Source organism: Elephas maximus, chromosome 8, assembly GCF_024166365.1.
Source record: "Elephas maximus indicus isolate mEleMax1 chromosome 8, mEleMax1 primary haplotype, whole genome shotgun sequence".
NCBI classification, from domain to species: Eukaryota; Metazoa; Chordata; class Mammalia; order Proboscidea; family Elephantidae; genus Elephas; species Elephas maximus.
In genome coordinates, this window is record NC_064826.1 from 89,016,221 (window position 1) to 89,034,462 (window position 18,242).

The window sequence follows — 18,242 nt, forward strand, 5'->3', positions numbered from 1 at the left end:
CTGGTGATCTACTTCTGAACACACAGCCACTGAAAACCCTATGGAGCACAGTTCTGGTATGACACAGATGGGCTTGCCATGAGTCAGAGTTGTCTTGACAGCAACTGGTTTTAATATTTGGGCACCTAGATAGAAAACAAGGAACCCTGATGGTGCAATGTAAGAGATTCGCTGCTAACCTAAAGGTCAGTGGTTTGAATCCACTAGTGGCTCCTCAGGAGAAAAGAGCTGGCAATGTGCTCTGGTAAAGACTACGGCCCGGAAAACCCTAAGGGGCAGTTCTACGCTGTCATATAGGGTCAGTATGAGTTGGAATTGTCTTGATAGCCCACAACAGATGGAAAACACTGCACGTTATGACCTCAGATGTCCAATCTATACAGTTGTCCCCCCACCCAATTTAGTTTCTCATGGGTGATTTTATATATCTATTTCCATATCAAGTAGAGCCTGAATTGGCTAGGTTTTAAAAAGAAATTAGTTATTCAGCCCTAGCCCTAAAAACCAAAACAAAAAAACCAAACCTATTGCCATTGAGTCGATTCAGACGCATAGTGACCCTATAGGAAAGAGAAGAACTGCTCCAGAGGGTTTCCAAGGAATGTTAGTGAATTCAAACTGTTGACCTTTTGGTTAGCAGCCTAGCTCTTAACCGCTATGCCACCAGAGCTCTTTATTCAGCCCAGTGGGTATAAAACACATCCACGATCTGACAAGATCAACTCAACTTGTGGCTGGTTTGATGAAGATCAATTAAAAACAGTGTCCAGTTTCCAGCAAGGATGGTAGCAAGGCAGTGGAAGTGCACAAGGAGCCAGACAGGTTCCAGCAACCTAAGTTCTCCTTTCTCGCCAAATACTACTTCCTCTGTAGTGTACTTCCAAGGAGCTTGAAAGAAACCCTCGGCCGTGAGCAGTGAGAATCTGTACCTTCATTGTCTTTTTCACAAAAACAAATTAGCTTAGTCAAAGCTTTTTGATTTTTCTGCAGTCTTTCTTTAATGCTATGCAGCTGGCTGTGCTTGGGGATCATTTTATTGTTAAAACTAGACCCACATGGAAAAGACATTAAAGTACGTTTGCTGCCGTGATACCCACGAAGATGAAAGGGCTTCTCTGATTTTAATATTCTCTGCTTTAGACTAGGGGGAAAAAAGAAAAGGGCTCTTTGGAAACACACGTTTGGGTGTTCTATGAATTCATCGGGTGTTAAATCTACACCACCTTCACGGTAGAGGGGCACGGGAGTCCTGAGCATGTTTGTTTATCCATGTTTTCAACAGAATCCACACCATTTTCCAGGCAATGTTGCTCTCTTTAGCACTCGTATTTCTGTCCTGGTAAAAAAAAAAAAGTCCTGGTACTTGGTTCCAAAGGAAAATTACTGAGAAGTGTGTGCTGATGGGGTTGGCGTTTGAGTGAGCTGTGGACCTTGGCTGAAAAAGATTTTTTAGGGGGGAAGGGGGTGTGAGCAGCACAGTCTTCGTGTATGCCCTTTAGAACAACTTTATCTTGTGTTCTTTCTTGGTATTTTTTTGGCCAGTGCAGAGACTCCTGCTGGGACAAAGAAAAAGCAGCAACCATCTAGGGCTAAAGTCAAGCCACTGACCGCGTTTCTAGCACTAGGTGAAATATGGCTGCAGAGTAAAGACCAGATCTCTAGCGGGAATGCTTAACAGTGGACGTATTATTTTTCTTGAGTTTGATGGACTAATAATGCAGTAACAGTAGAGATGAAATTTAGGTTTGTAACTAAATGTAAACAGTTAAGCATGGTAGAGTATCTGTTTGCATGAGCATTTTTTAAAAACTGTCAAAATATTTCCATTAGAAGATAAATTATTAACACCTTTCTGTTACTGCATATATTAAACCTGGGAATAAGCTGCTATTAAGTGACTGCCCACGTAGAAACTGGGTTTATATAAGTTTCAGCGGATGTGCACAACATGGGCTGAAATTCGGCAGCTTCAGTTTTCTTTCCCTTGATATTTTCACCATAATGAAGCATTTTTATCTCATGGAAATCAAAATATTTTAAATATTCCAAGACCCAGATGCTCTAATTATCTATCAGAAATACCTTCAATCATTAAACAATTCTCAAGCGTGTCTTAAAGCTAATAGTTTGGCAATTAGCTCTTCTTTGTCTTCCATCCATCCATCCATCCCTCTGGTCTGTCCGTCCGTCCGTCCGTCCATCCGCCCACCCACCCACCCATCCATCCACCCACCCACCCACGCATCCATCCATCCATCCACCCACGCATCCATCCACCCATCCATCTATCCACCCACGCATCCACCCATCCATCCACCCACCCACGCACCCATCCACCCACCCAACCATCCACCCACGCATCCATCCACCCACCCACACATCCACCCATCCATCCAGCAATTGTTTTATCTGTCCACACTACTGCTTCCTTAGTGTTCCTAAGCTAAGAAGGCTAAAAATAAAGGATCCTGCTTACTGCCTTTCTTCAATGGAGAGGAAATTCCAGAGATTTCTGTACTCAAGCTACTGTATGTATTTACTTCTTTGTTCTCAAATGGATTGTTTATAGCAGAGGAAATCCTATTTGCTACTTCAAGGAGTGAGTGGAAGTTGTGGGCTCCTGTTACTCAGTTCTGCCCATCTGCCTGGGCTACCACTGCATTTAAAAAAAAAAAAAAGAGGCAAAATTTTCATACAGTGAAATGCATAGATCTTAAATGTATAATTTAATGACTCTGATAAATGTACACACTCATGTAACCAACACCCCAATCAAGATATACAATAAATATATCACCCTAGAAGTTTCCCTTGTCTATCCCCACGTCTCTGAGAGTTAACTACTATTCTGATTTCTATCACTAGAGATTGGGTTGCCTGTTCCTGAATTTCATACGTACTCTTTAGGTCCCTGGATGGTGAATATGATTGCATTTAGATACTAACCAAAAGTTGGTGAATTCACCAAGTGGTGCCATGGAAGAAAGGCTTGGTGATCTACCTCTGTAAGATCACAGTCATCGAAACCCTGTGGAGCACAGTTCTATTGTGACACACATGGGGCCACCACAAGCTACAGTCAGTTCAATGGCAATGGTTTGGTTATTTTGGTTATTTTGGTAGGGGGTCCTGGTGGTGCAACGGTTAAAGCAATCAGCAGCTAACCAAAAGATTGGCAGTTTGAGCCACCAGCCGCTCCATGGGAGAAGGATGTGGCAGTCTGCTTTTGTAAACATCTACAGCCTTGGAAACCCTATGGGGCAGTTCCACGGTGTCTTATAGGGTCACTATGAGTCAGAATCAACTTGACGGCAGTGGGTTTGGTTTTCTGGGGGGAAGTTTTTGTGTCTGGCCTCTTTCACTCAGCATAATGTTTTTGAGATCCATTCATGCTGTTTTGTATATCAGTACTCTGTTCCTTTTAACTGCTGAATATTATTCCCTTTTTTTTATGGGTGTATCACAATTTGTTCATCCACTTACCTGTCAATGGACTACTTAACAGTTTGGACTATCGTGAATAAAGCTGCTATGAACATCCCTATGCATGTCTTAAGTGTACATAGCATTTTCATTCCTCTTGGGTAAATACCTGGAGTGGAAGTGCCAGGTCAACATCACTTCAGTTTTGTAGCCCTGTTGGCCTTGCTATCCTCATCTGGGTGGAGGAACATCTGGCTCTTCTCCCTCAGTGCAGCTGTGATAGAGTCCTCCACTCTTCACAGGAAGGACAGCAGGGAGCTTCGGAAATGCCGTAGACATAACTCGTCTGGCCCTGGGCACTCTGAGATCCTCCTTATTGCAGTCCTATATCCCGGATATAAAGCCTAACAGTAAAATATTTGGTTCCTCCACATCTTGAAGGGCATCTAAAATGTAAAAGAACTCAGACTGGGTGGAGCAAAGGGGCTGCCCCCTGACTGTGGTGGTGACTGAGCCCATGTGGGTACATCCCTCAACACAAGAGGGGACTGAGCTCATTAAACACTGCATGCATGTGATAGAAACATCAAACATTCCATTTTCTTAGGGCTCTGAATTTGAACAGGTGAGAGGGTTATTCTTCCTACCTTTACTAAAACAGCAAAACAGGGTATAAAAAAATCTGTAAACCTTCTAAATCTTTACTTCTACAATCTCCGGTTGTAAAATGATCATTGTAAATGATTCTGTTTTCATGATAATAATGTCATTTTGGTTTTCAGATGAGATCTATTTTAGAAACTAAAAGAAAAAATTTAAGCCTCAAGTTGCAACACTGAAGGATTCTACAGGGAAAATATTAAACGATATAAGAAGCATTGGAAACTCTGGTGGCACAGTGGTTAAGTGCTACGGCTGCTAACCAAAGGGTTGGCAGTTCAAATCTGCCAGGCGCTCCTTGGAAACTCTATGGGGCAGTTCTACTCTGTCCTATAGGGTCGCTATGAGTCGGAATTGTCTCGACAGCACGGGGTTTGGTTTTTGGTATAAGAAGTATCAAAAGAAGATGGAAGGAATATACAGAGTCACTGTACCAAAAGAATTGGTCAACATTCAGCCATTTCATGAGGTAACATATTATCAAGAATCAATAGCACTGAAGGAAGAAGTCCAAGCTGCACTGAAGGCACTGGCGAAAAATAGGGCTCCAGGAATTGACAGAATACCAATTGAAATGCTTCAACAAATGGATGCAGTCCTGGAAGTGCTCAATTGTCTATGCCAAGAAATTTGGAAGATAGCTACCTGGCCAACCGACTGGTAGACATCCATATTTGTACCCATTCCAGAGAAAGGTGATCCAACAGAATGCAGAAATTATCCTACAATATTATTAATATCACACACAAGTAAAATTCTGCTGATATTCAAAAGTGGTTGCAGCAGTACATTGACAGGGAACTGCCAGAAATTCAAGCCAGATTCAGAAGAGGACGTGGAAGGAGGGATATCATTGCTGATGTCAGTTAGATCATGGGTGAAAGCAGAGAATACCAGGAAGATGTTTATCTGTGTTTTATTGACTATGCAAAGACATTTGACTGAGTGGATCATAACAAATTATGGTTAACATTGCAAAGAATGGGAATTCCAGAACACTTGAATAGTGCTCATGAGGAACCTGTACTTAGACCAAGAGGCAGTTGTTCAAACAGGGCAAGAGGATGCTGTGTGGTTAAAGTCAGGAGAGGTGTGTGTCAGGGTTGTATCCTTTCACCATACTTATTCAACCTGTATGCTGAGCAAATAATCTGAGAAGGTAGACTCTATGAAGAAGAACGGGGCATCAGGATTGGAGGAAGACTCATTAACAACCTGCGATATACAGATGACACAACCTTGCTTACTGCAAGTGAAGAGGACTTGAAGTACTTACCGAAGAAGATCAAAGACCACAGCCTTCAGTATGGATTACACCTCAACATAAAGAAAACAAAAATCCTCACACCTGGACCAACAAGCATCATGATAAATGGAGAAAAGATTGAAGTCTTTAAGGATTTCGTTTTACTTGGATTCACAATCAATGCCTATGGAAGCAGCTGTCAAGAAATCAAATGACACTTTGCATTAGGCAAATTTCATGCAAAAGACCTCTTTAAAGTGTTAAAAAGCAAAGATGTCCCACCTTGAGGACCTGATCCAAGCCATGGTGTTTTCAATTGCCTTATATGCATGTTAAAGCTGGACAATGAATAACGAAGATCCAAGAACGGATGCTTTTGAATTATGGTGTTGGTGAAGAATATTGAACATACCATGGACTGCCAGAAGAGCAAACAAAGCTTTCTTGGAAGAAGTACAGCCAGAATGCTCCTTACAAGGGAGGATGGTGAGACTTCATCTCACATACTTTGGACATGTTGTCAGGAGGGAACAGTCCCTGGGGAAGGACATCATGCTTGGCATAGTAGAGGGTCAGTGAAAAAAAGGAAGACCCTCAACAAGATGGACTGACAGAGGGCTGCAACAATGGGCTCAAGGATAAGAACGACTGTGAGGGTGGCGCAGGACCAGGCAGTGTTTTGTTCTGTTGTACCAGGGTCACTATGAGTTGGAATTGACTTGATGGCTTCTGACAGTAAACAACGTCAAGTCCTTTCTGGTTATAATGCCACTTTGCCCAGTGAGAGAAGTGGGAAGAACTCCTAAAATCTATTTCTTCTGCATGTGTCAAAAACATCCTAAATCTCCAATGTCCTCAGTTACTTGAGAGGAGGTGTATTCCATTAACTCTCCCTCTGAAAAATGTGCCCATGCCCAGAACAGATCATTAGCAAATACCACCTGTAATGCACATTCCTGGAACCAGCCTTCCCTGAGGTTAGTGCAGACCAAAAATAAACATGCATAAGCAGCCCTGGCCAGGGCTGGTGAAATAGTGTCTGCCCAAAAGAGCAGCATTCAATTAACAGCAAAAAATACTTTGTTTTAAACATACCGTATAGCTGCTTCAAGAAGCCCTAACTAACACGACAACATCAGCCATTTCTACCACTGACAGCCATCAGTACCTGAATACACTGAGCTGACTGACTAGGGCAGGGCATCTTGAATGCAGGGGCAAGCACTTCCTGAGCCAATGTCTTTTCAGAACTGGCAGTTTAAGTAAAGATGGTGCTAACATCAGTATTCCCCCTCCCCTTATTTCTTTAACTCTCACAGCACCCCTGTGAGGTAGGCATTGCCTGTGATGTCCAGATGAGGAAACTGAGGCTTGGAAAGGTTTAAGGCCATATACTTCTCAAGCAGCAGAACCAGGACTTGAATCCAGATCTCATCACTTCACCTCCAAGCTTCCAGAGTTTTTGGGAGGCGACACATTCAGATTTGCATGACACTCTTTGTCAACACAGCCAGGTCAGTTTACTAATTCCTTGCTTGAGCCTCCATGATGGAGGTTTTCCTCAGGTCTTGATAATCTGACTGGCTCATGTACTCACACGTTTAATAATGTTGGGCATTTCTAGTCTGTTCTGTGAAATACACCACTCAGACATCCATGGGGCAGAGGTAAATTGACTTTTTATGGAGGTAGGGGAGCTTCTCCCAAGTCCCCAAAACCTTAGTCTGAAATCCAAAGACTTGCTTAAAAACAAAGGTTTTTTGTTTTTTTTTTAGTTTGACAAAGTATGAGACCTGATCTGAACAAATGAGACCGTTCACAATCTTTACTAACCTCACTCACTGCAGATACATGAATGTTTCACAGCACAAATCATATTGTGTTTATTCATGGGGCTGCCCCAGATCCAGCTGGGGGTGTTTATGTACTATATGGCGTATGTACTACATCTCTTTTTCTAAATCCAAAAAATTGCTTATTTCTTACACATACCTGGCCACAGTGGTTTCAGATGAGGAATTCAGCACCTATCATGGTCATGAAAAACAAAACCAAACCCACTGCTGTCAAGTCGATTCTGACTCATAGCGACCCTATAGGACAGAGTAGAACTGCCCCACAGAGTTTCCAAGGAGTGCCTGGGGGATTTGAACTACCAACCTTTCGGTTTGCAGCCATAGCACTTAACCACTATGCCACCAGGGTTTCCTCATGGTCATGAGGATGAAGGGGAGCTGGGGAACCAGATGGAAGAAATCAGACAGACAGAGCAGAGAGGCACCCTGATAACCACCCACACCCAGTGGCTACACTCACCCATTTTCCCAACAAATATCCAAAATTTAGTCATGCTTGCTTTAAAAGATGTGGAAATTCAGACATTAAAGAGTCATGGCCAAAGGAGGGAGTCAGGGAATTGACCGGCACCTTCTGTTCCAATATTTAAGGGCTACAAGGAGAGAACAACATTTGAATTGAATTTGTATTACCATGAGTTATTTTTTTTAAAAGATACTATGATTTCCTCAACAAACACTGAAAATAAGAAATACGTTTTCTATTAAAAAATATATTAAATAACAAAATTCATACATTTGAAAAAAGAGAAAAAAAAAAGCAAAAGTACTGACAGCCCTACCAGCAGGGTAATAGATCACAGTGCAGCGTTTACAAATGAGCATGATTGCTCTGTGTTTAAGGTGTACATCTCGCTCAGGCGCCTTTCTGGGGCCCCCCTATTCACCTGTTTGCTGAGGGTGCTGTGTATGGGCCAACATTCAATTTACGAGACAGAAGTGAAATCCCAGGACAGCACTTAACTGCTTTCTAGCGCAGACATGGAAGTGCTCAGAAAAAAAGCAGTTTACGTTACGATAATTCTCTTTTGCAGGCAACCAGAGTACTTTTTCATGAGCTTGCAAAAGCACAGCTGATTAAGGAGACTAAAGCAGGTCTCCTGGAGCCAGGGTTATGAAGGGAACAGTGTGTCTGACACCCAGGGTTAGACAGTGCTTTGGCAGGGATCAGGTAAGGGAACTGGGGGCTGACCTAGCAATAAGCACCTTTGATTTCCCCGCGTTTGTTTTTTCCTTCTCTCAGTGCCTTTCTGGCCCCAAAGCAAACAGCCATGAGCAAGCCATGAGGTATTCTCTTGCCGAGTCCAGAACTGACACTACCTCACAGAGGTACACATTTTAGAGAAAACATGAGTGCGGGCACCCCCGTTTCTAAGCTACATTTCAGAATGTTCACGAGCTCTAAAATCATTTGCCCCAAATCACTTTACCACTGATCTCACCTTATTTCAACTCTTTTGGAACTTACATTTAACTCTTAATTATCTAAGCTATTTTATGGGTGTGAATATGCAGGTTTAACCACACTGACACAGCATAATGACCTGTGTGCATCTCTATATCTTGTCTTAATCATCCATGCCAATAATTTAGCTCGTGTATATACACATCAAGTTCATTAACTGTCTGTCCTACATGTGTATGACCTGTACTGACTAACATGTAAATTCCTAGCCACAAGGGCTATGCTCTATGCTCCTCTGTACCCCCAGTTCCTACCATGATGTCTGTAACAAAAACAGATGCTCAAAAAACTGTCAGTGAAAAGATGCCCAGTCCTTGTACTATGGAAAACTGTGGCTGCTTCACTTGGGAACCATCCAAACTTTTGTGAACCACTATTCAAATGAGCCTCAACTTCTCTGTCTTTAAAGTGGGGTTCATGCTTGCCGTGTATCTCCTCTAGTGAATGCTTTCATGAACCATAAAGTGCTTTGAAGAGATAACCTATTATTAATACAGGTCAACCACTGATTTTACTTTATTATTTTTTAAGTCAAGAAAATGTTTAGTCTGGAAAGCTGTGTATTTGTGGAAAAGTAACTGAAACATGATTTCCTTTTCACCATCCTTGCTTCACCTACCCTTTGAGTAGTAGGAAGAGAATAAAAATAATCAGCCATATCAGACACTGAGGCAGCTGATTAGCCATAAGGCTGGGCCATGGAAATCAGGTGGGATGGAGGTTTTACAAGTCAATCAAAAGAGAGGGTAAAAGGACAATGACTACAACAAATTCAGAGATAAACAAGCAAACAAACCCATAGGCCTGGAAAGGCTCTATTAGTGACCCTGAATAGAACGCCAGCCAGATAATGGGGTAATATCTTGTCATTTTCTAGCCACAAGACAGCGCGTTTATGTGAAAAGGGAAATATAAATCAAGGCCATTTTCTTAACAGGAAGATTTTAGGGAATGTTTTTTAGACATCATCCAGACATTCAACTCTTTTGAGCAGAGCCTGTTAGAAATACCAAAGCACTGCCTCAGGAATTTACAAGTAGGTCACAAAATCAGTCAGGCTGAAATGTTTCACTTTTCCTTTTGTATTTTCTACCATTAAGAAGGATAGAATTTCTTTGAGGTTTCCCCTTCTATTTCATTCTCTTCTTTTGGGGGAGGGGGCTTATGTGAGCTTAGACATCACCTTAGTTATCTTTTTCTCCCTGAGATATTCTGCCTTTATTAAGCCTATTTAAGTTTATTTTGCTTTCTAAAATAAAGTCCCGGGGAGGGTTCACCTCAGCTCCATCAGATGGCGCTTTTAAATGTCAAGCAAAATTCACTAGTTGTATAAGTCTGTCTTGTCATTTCCACCCTGAGACAAAAATTAAAAACTTTACTTTTTAAAGTGACTTGCTGTGTATTAGTAACTCCTGAAATTTTCAAAATCCTTATAATTTGAACAGTTTATTGTAAAAGCCTTAATGGAATGTTAACAGTCTACTGTAAAGGCCAAATAGGAGGAGACAAAAGAATATGAAGCAGAATGAAACAATGTAAAAACTTAAGTTTCGCATTAATAGATAAAATCTATGACTTGACATTAGTTATTTAAAAGAAGAAGAAGAAAAAAAAAACCCATTGCTATTGAGTCGATTGCGACTCATAGTGACCCTACAAGGACAGAATAGAACTGCCCCATAGGGTTTCCAAGGAGTGGCTGGTGGATTCAAACTGTCAGCCTTTTGGTTAGCAGCCAAACTCTTAACCACTGCGCCACCAGGGCTCCACATTAGTTACAGTCTAAATAAGAAAGCAAAAAAAAAAAAAAAAGAGGTTTAATTTCCTTGGGTGCCTTTTTCTGGTTTCATACTTGAATTTTTTCCCCCTGAGTGGGCCAAAATATATATACAAATATTTTCCAGGAGAGACTATGCAATGCTATCATAACTAGAAATCCAGCCAACTCTTTCCACGGCTTCTCCGTTAAGACATGCGTGAGTATCTGTTCAGTCCCACTGGATTCATCTCTGGAGCCCAAGCAAATGGACCACAGTAACCTTTCTCTAGACAAGCAAGACAAGCATGTTAACTCAAGCAAGAAAAAAAAAAAAAAGCAAGAGAAAACAAATACTACAAGGAGATGGTTCACATTTTAAAACAGTGGTTCTGAACTCTGGCTGTAGGTTAGAATTACTTAGCCCTAGTTGGAATCCAAGGAGCCCTGGTGACGCGGTGGTTAAGAGCTCAGCTGCCAACCGAAAAGTTGGTGGTTTGAACCCACCATCGGCTTAGTGGGGGAAAGATACGGCAGTCTGTTTCCGCGAAGACTACAGTCTTGGAAATCCTATAGGGCAGTTCTACCCTATCCTACAGGGTCACTCTAAATAGGAACTGACTCAACAGCAATGGGTGATGGGAGATAGAATCCAAATGATGACAACTCCCAGTGCCCAAGCCCCGCCTACCAACTCAGTCTCTGGGGGTGGAGCCTGGGCAGAAGAAGTTTAAGAACTTCTCAGGTGATTTTGATGTTCGCCTGATTGACAGCCACTATTTAAGAGGCTGAGGTCTGGTGGTACAGTGGTTAAAACTGCTCAGCTGCAAACCAAAAGGTCAGCAGCTCACGTGAGAGAAAGATGTGTCAGTCTGCTTCCATAAAGAATTACAGCCTTGGAAGCCCTATGGGGCAGTTCTATCCTGCCTTACAGAGTTTGCTATGAGCCGGAATCAACTAAATGGCAGTGGGTCTGGTCTGTCGGTTTAAGAGGTTCCCTTTCTCAGCTATAAGCACTGATAACCAAGGTAACCTGCTTGCTAATGATGGATGTAAAAGCTGACCTAGTCCTTTCCGATAGGATGGGCTTCTTCCCTCTCCCCAAAAGGTCAATCAATTAAATTAATGGAAAGAAATCCATTTAACTTTTTTTTTTTGCCAGTGATTCTATCTCCTAATTATATGTACTTAACAGTTGTTTTAATAACAAAAGCAATGGAGGTTCATTTTAGAAAATTTAGAAAATACGGAAAGAAAATAAATAGCACCCATCTTCCTATCAATTAAGGTAATCATGGTTAGCTTTTGGGGCATAAAAAATAAAATTTGGATCATATTGCCCATACAGTTTTGTTATCCAATTCTATGATACATAATGTGAGAACCTCTCCATGTCATTACACAGTGACCTATGACACTGTCGTGAACAGCTGCTAAGGGATCCATTGTTTGAACGGGCCATTATTTATTTATTTATCGGTGATTAATTTTTGCTTTAGGTTTATTCACAGACACGATTAGGACCATGATTCCTTGAATGACAAACTAAGATTAATCTGGTAAATACTAAAAGGACAAAACCGTGGTGTGATGGTAAAGGGGAGGGGGAGCCCTGATATGTACCTTCGCAAACTGCAGTGGTATAAATACTCCCACCATGGCCAATTTCAAGTTAACAACAGTTTCTTGAAACCAGAATATTAAACAATTGGCTCTTTGGAGCCGGCTCCAGCTTACCCTTAAAGAAAACTCTGGCTAAACGAAACCCTCAAGTCCTTCATTCCAGGTATGTTCTTCGGATGGTAGGGTGGGGTAAAAGCGGCAGTCACTGTAAATGAGGTTGAGCCACAGTCTCAGAGCCTCAGCAACTTTTTATATCTTGACTTTGGAGTTGTCAGGTAACAGTAATTTGGGCAACTAGATGCTGATGGTCTACTAAGAGTTTTTAAAAAGGTATTAATGTAATCATAAGAACTAATGTAGAAAGCAAGTGTGGTTATACTGGAAAGACACGTTCTTTGAGTAGACAGGCTTGGGGCCTTGTGCAAGTTATTTAATTTTATTAAGTCTCTATTTCTTTATCTGTATATTGGAACAATACTATCTGTCTTGGTGGGCCTGGTGTTAAGATTAAACACAGTTATCATACATAAAGGACATAATAAGCACTCAACAAATGTTATTCCCCTTTCCCTTAGTAATTATACTTTCCCCCGTTGCCATCGAGTTGATTCAGACTCATAGCAACCATATTAAGATGGAGTGGAACTGCCCCATAGGGTTTCCAAGGAGTGACTGGTGGATTTGAACTGCTGACCTTTTGGTTAGCAGCCATAGCTCTTAACCACTTTGTCACCAGGGCTCCAATTATCCTTTAGATATTATTTTTAAAGGAGAAGGGTATGAATTGTTTTAACATTTTATTTTCAGAGAATTTAATCGTTTGTATTCAAATTACACATCTCCAAGATTTAAATCAGGGGCCAGCCAACCATGGCCCACAGACCAAATCCAGCCTGCCTTTTTCTTTTTGTATACACTTTTTAGATTTTATCTTGTTGTTGTTGAGAATATACACAGCAGAACAAATACCAGTTCAACAGTTTTTACATGTATAATTTAGCGACATTGATTACATTCTTTGAGTTGGGCAAACATTCTCACCCTCCTTTTCTGAGTTGTTCCTCTTTCATTAACATAAACTCACTGCCCCCTAAAGTTCCTGTTTAACCTTTCAAGTTGCTGAGGTGCTGCTGTTACTTTGATCCCATATAAAGAGTTCTTAAAAGAGCACAATGCTCAAGCAGCCTACTACCCGCTTCTGTAAATAAAGTTTTAATGGAACACACCATGCCCATTCCTTTATGTATGTCTATAGCTATTTTTATACTACAGTAGCAGACTGAAGAGGGCTGAAAGAGACTTCATGGCCTGCAAAACCTTAAGTATTTATTATCTGGTCATTTACCGAAAAAGTTTGCCCATCTATGATTTAAATTGTTCTAGGTGTTCCTTAAATGAATACTTTCTTTTTTATATATTAAAAGAAAACAAAGAATAGAAAATGAAAAAGAAGATTCTCCTAGGATGTAGAAATTGCAAAATGAATTGTCATTCCAAGAACACTTCACAAATACTTGAAACTCTAAAATGAAGATGACCTCTAAGTCAGTTTAGTCCAGACAGTCTATTTTGAAGACTATTTTATAGATGAATTTTGCTACTAGAAGGCTATTATTTTGAACCAGGAACATAGCTTGAATATGGAGCTTGGAAGAGTGAATTTAGGAGGTGGAAACATAAAATATTATTTATAATCTGGCAATGAAAGTGACTGAAGCCACATTAGTCAGGCAAGAGAAGCTGATTTCTCTAATAACAGGTAAAATAACATTCCAAACATTGAAAAATGTATACACAATCAAAACTCTACAGGGTAAGGGGTTTAATAAACCATTTCCCCTGCTAATTTTTGATGTTTATATGGAATGTTCTTCAAGCAGCAAATAACTTACCAATGATCTTGACAGACTGAAAATGATACATCTTTACCACAACATAAATTAATTCTCTCAGTGGGAAATTGCTAAAATAGGCTAGGTGTCAGAAAGATTTCTTTATGTCTGAAGGAAAGGAAATGATTCCATTTCTTCCAAACATTCTTACATGAAAATAGACTCTCACTTTTAAACTGTCTTTATTTTCATGGGGTTCTAAGGCACCCGTTACACTAATTGGGGTAGTCACGGTTATCTGGTGTTGGACATGAATCAGCCCACAACACCTCAGGTATAAAACTCACCCAGGTAGACACCGCCCCCATAATTTTTGAGAATTATTCATAGAAATGCCCAGAAAAGAAGATAACAGAATTACACTACCATCTAACAGCAGAATTCTCTTTCATTCCTTAGATTTATACCATAAACATTACACAAAGATCTTCTCAGAATAAGATATAAGGGAATCACGGTGGACCACCTAAGAAAATGGACAAATGTCTAACACAAATGAACCAATTCATCCTCCATAGAAGAATGGCCCTAGATTTTGTCCTAAAGTTCCTAGACCAAACCCCAGACCAAAGAGTTGAACATTTATTGAATGCTGGGTACATACAGGAGTGCTGGTGGCACAGTGGTTAAGAGCTCATCTGCTAACCAAAAGTTCGTCAGTTCGAATCCACCAGTCACTTCTTAGAAACCCTATGGGGCAGTTCTACTCTACCCTACTAGTTGGAATCGACTCCAGGGCAACAGGTTTGGTTTGGGAGCATACATACGGTAACACATTTAACTCTCACACAAAAACCTGTATCATGGGCATTATTAATGACTTGCCCGAGGTAATACTATTTGTAAAGGTCAAAATTCAGGATGAACTCCGGTCTGTCTGCCCTACCTCCCCATCCTTTCTTCAAAATACCCAATCCTGAACTGAACACAGGTGTCTGTCAAAAAGTTATCCCCTGTGTGGTTTAAAATCAGGAAAGGTTTATGTCAGGGTTGTATCCTTTCACCATACTCATTCAATCTGTATGCTGAGCAAATAATCTGAGAAGCCAGACTATATGAAGAACACTGCGTAAGGACGACTGATTAAAAACCTGCAAGATGCAACCTTACTTGCTGAAAATGAAAAGTACTTGAAGCACTTACTGATAAAGATAAAAGACCACAGCCTTCAGTATGAGTTACAGCTCAACATAAAGAAAACAAAAATCCTCACAACTGGACCAATAAGCACGATCATATGACAAATGGGAGAAAAGACTGAAGCTGTCAAGGATTTCATTTTACTTGGATCCACAATCAACACCCATGGAAGCGGCAGTCAATAAACCAAACAATGTATTGCACTGGGCAAATCTGCTGCAAAAGACCTCTTTAAAGTGTTAAAACGCAAAGATGTTACCTTGAAGACTAAGGTGTACCTGACACAAGCCAGGGTATTTTCAAATGCCTCATATGCATGTGAACAGCTGGACAATGAATAAGGGAGACCCACGTAGAATTGATGCCTTTGAACTATAGTGTTGGCGAAGAATATTGAATACATCATGAATTGCCGGAAGAAGGAACATATCTGTCTTGGAAGAAGTACAGCCAGAGTGCTCCTTAGAAAGGAGGATGGCAAGACTTTGTCTTATGTACTTTGGACACATTATCAAGAGCTACTAGTCCCTAAAGAAGGACATCATGCTTAGAAAAGTAGAGGGTCAGTGAAAAAGAGGAAGACCCTCAACAAGAAGGACTGACACAGTGGCTGCAACACTGGGCTCAGGTATAACAATGATTGTGAGGATGGCACAGGACTGGGTGTTTCGTTCTGTCGTACATAGGGTCACTATGAGTTGGAACCGACTCGACAGCACCTGATAACAACAATCAGAGCAACTAAGTTTGGGGAACTTAATAAATCCTTCTGTTGGAGTAAAACAACGTATATTATCAAATTAAAGGCTTGCAGATGCTCTGCGTTAAAGAAGCTAGTTTAACTCATCATTTCCTCCAAGGTTATCTGGGAATCCCTTTTCCCCTTAACACCAATTCATATTTTATGAAATTAATGTTCTGAAAACACTCTTTGAGAAATGCTACTGTAGTCACCTCCCTTGACGGAAGATGGGTGAAAAAGAAATATATAAACTGAAAGAGATATTGAAACTTTTCACTCACAGTCAAGGGGGTGGCATTAAGGAGATGATGGTGTGATTACCAGCAGCTTCTCTTTGCTCATAGGATTGACCAAAATCTTTAGTTAAGACCCACAAGACCCTGCACAGCCTGGTCCCTGCCTATCTCCTCAGCTTCATCTTACATGCTGGTTATCCTCTTGTTCCGACCACCCAGCCTTCACCACAAAACTTTTGCAAATTTTGTTATCTCTGTCTGGAAGGCTCCTCCCTCCCTCTTTACCTACCTGACTCCTACTTAACCTTAAGAGGAAGCCCCTCCTGACTGGGTCAAACCTTTCTCTGGGTGTATCTTTATGTATGTAGCACCTGTCATGGTTACAAGTTTATATTCATTTGTGTTTTTATTAGATTAATGCTTGTCTATGGCCCTACAAGGAAACCCTGGTAGCCTAGTGGTTAAGAACTATGGCTGCTAACCAAAAGATTGGCAGTTCTAATCCACCAGGTGCTCTTGGGAAACCCTATGGGGCAGTTCTGCTCTGTCCTATAGGGTTGCTATGAGTCGGAATCGACTGGACGGCAATGGGGTTGGTGGTTTGGTTTGGTTTTGGTTTTGGTTTACAGCCCCATAAAGGAGCTCTGGTGGTGCAACAGTTAAGTGCTCAGCTGCTAACTGAAAGGTTAGTAGTTCAAATACATCCAGCAGCTCTGTGGGAGAAAGATCTGGCAATCTGTTCCCATAAAAATTACAGCCTAGGAAACCCTATGGGGCGGTTGTACTCTGTCATATGGGGTTGCTATGAGCGAGAATCAGCTCGATGGCACCCAACAACAACAACAACAACAACAACAACGACATGCCCCTAACTTAGGAAGGGTCATGAAAGAGGATATATTCCCTGTTATTCAGATGAGCGGAGCCCTGGTGGTGCCGTGACTAAGAGCTGTGGCTACTAACCAAAAGGCTGGCAGTTTGAATCCACCAGCTGCTCCCTGGAAACCCTATGGGGCAGTTCTCCTCTGTCAGAATCGACTTGACAGCAACAGGTATTCAGATGAGTAAACGAAGAAGTGGGGTCCTTCCAGCCTTCTCCACTCACTGCTGTCCAGGAAGGAGCAATGACTTAATGGATCACTGAATTGGGAAGAAGGGGCTAAGTATGCAGCAGTGCACCAGGCCTGGGTGAACTCTGGCTTGCTCCCCACTCGGGTGAGCTTAGAAGGGCAGTTTGGGAAATAAGTTAAATGCTGGGGAGATATACCGAGAAGTCCAGTTGTTACAGATGCACGCTCCATTCTGCAGTTTAACTTTATGCAGTGATAAAGCTGGTATTTTGGTGTTCGTATCTGACTCCTGTTTTATTTTACAATCGGTTCCACATTTGAGAGGGGAAGACAAAGCGTTCTTATTGACCCCCTGGAAAGTCGACATTCTCCACTGGACGTAAGCTCTTGGAGAATGGTGAGAGATGACCACTTTTTGCTTACTCCTGTAGTTCACCAGGATCCCTGGTGGCACAGTGGTTAAGAGCTCAGCTGTTAACCAAAAAGTCAGCAGTTTGAATCCACCAGCCACTCCTCAGAAACCCCATGGAGCAATTCTACTCTGTTCTATAGGGTCACTATGAGTTGGAAATGACTCAATGGCAATGGGCTTGGTTTTTTGGTAGTTCAGTGCTTTGCATAGTGCCTGGTACATAGTAGGCACTGGAACTATCTTTTTTTAAATTATTTTATTATGTAAATTTTCAAAAATGCAAAAACAGAATGGTATAATGAACCGATCTGGACACCCAACCCACAGCTTCAACACTAATTGACATAAAAAAAAATTTTTTTTTTGACATATGCCAATCTTATTTCATCTACCCCACCCACATTGGCCTGACCAAAGACACTGTGTTACTTCATCCATTCATAACAAATGTGGTAAGGGCTTTCAAAAGTATCTATAAAGTCATCATATACATGTTAACACAATAATCTGTAAATACTTCCTGCGTTAGTAATAGATGAATGAGTCAACATACTCTACAGAGACCAGTGAAGGGTCACAGAAGTGGCGTGTCTGAATCATCATCTGTCCCTGCTCCTTCCGCCCCCATACAGACAGGTGCACACAAATGTATGGGTGGATGAGTGCACGCACGTGCGTGCAATCACACACACCCTCTCACTTCTCATCATGAGGAACCAAG

The 18,242-nt window shown here is 41.3% G+C and overlaps 1 protein-coding gene across 1 annotated transcript in view; it reads right to left on the reverse strand.

Moving 5' to 3' along the window:
- Window positions 1–18,242, reverse strand: part of JAZF1 (JAZF zinc finger 1) — a 371,846-nt gene that overhangs the window by 41,809 nt on the left and 311,795 nt on the right. The window lies entirely within an intron of this gene.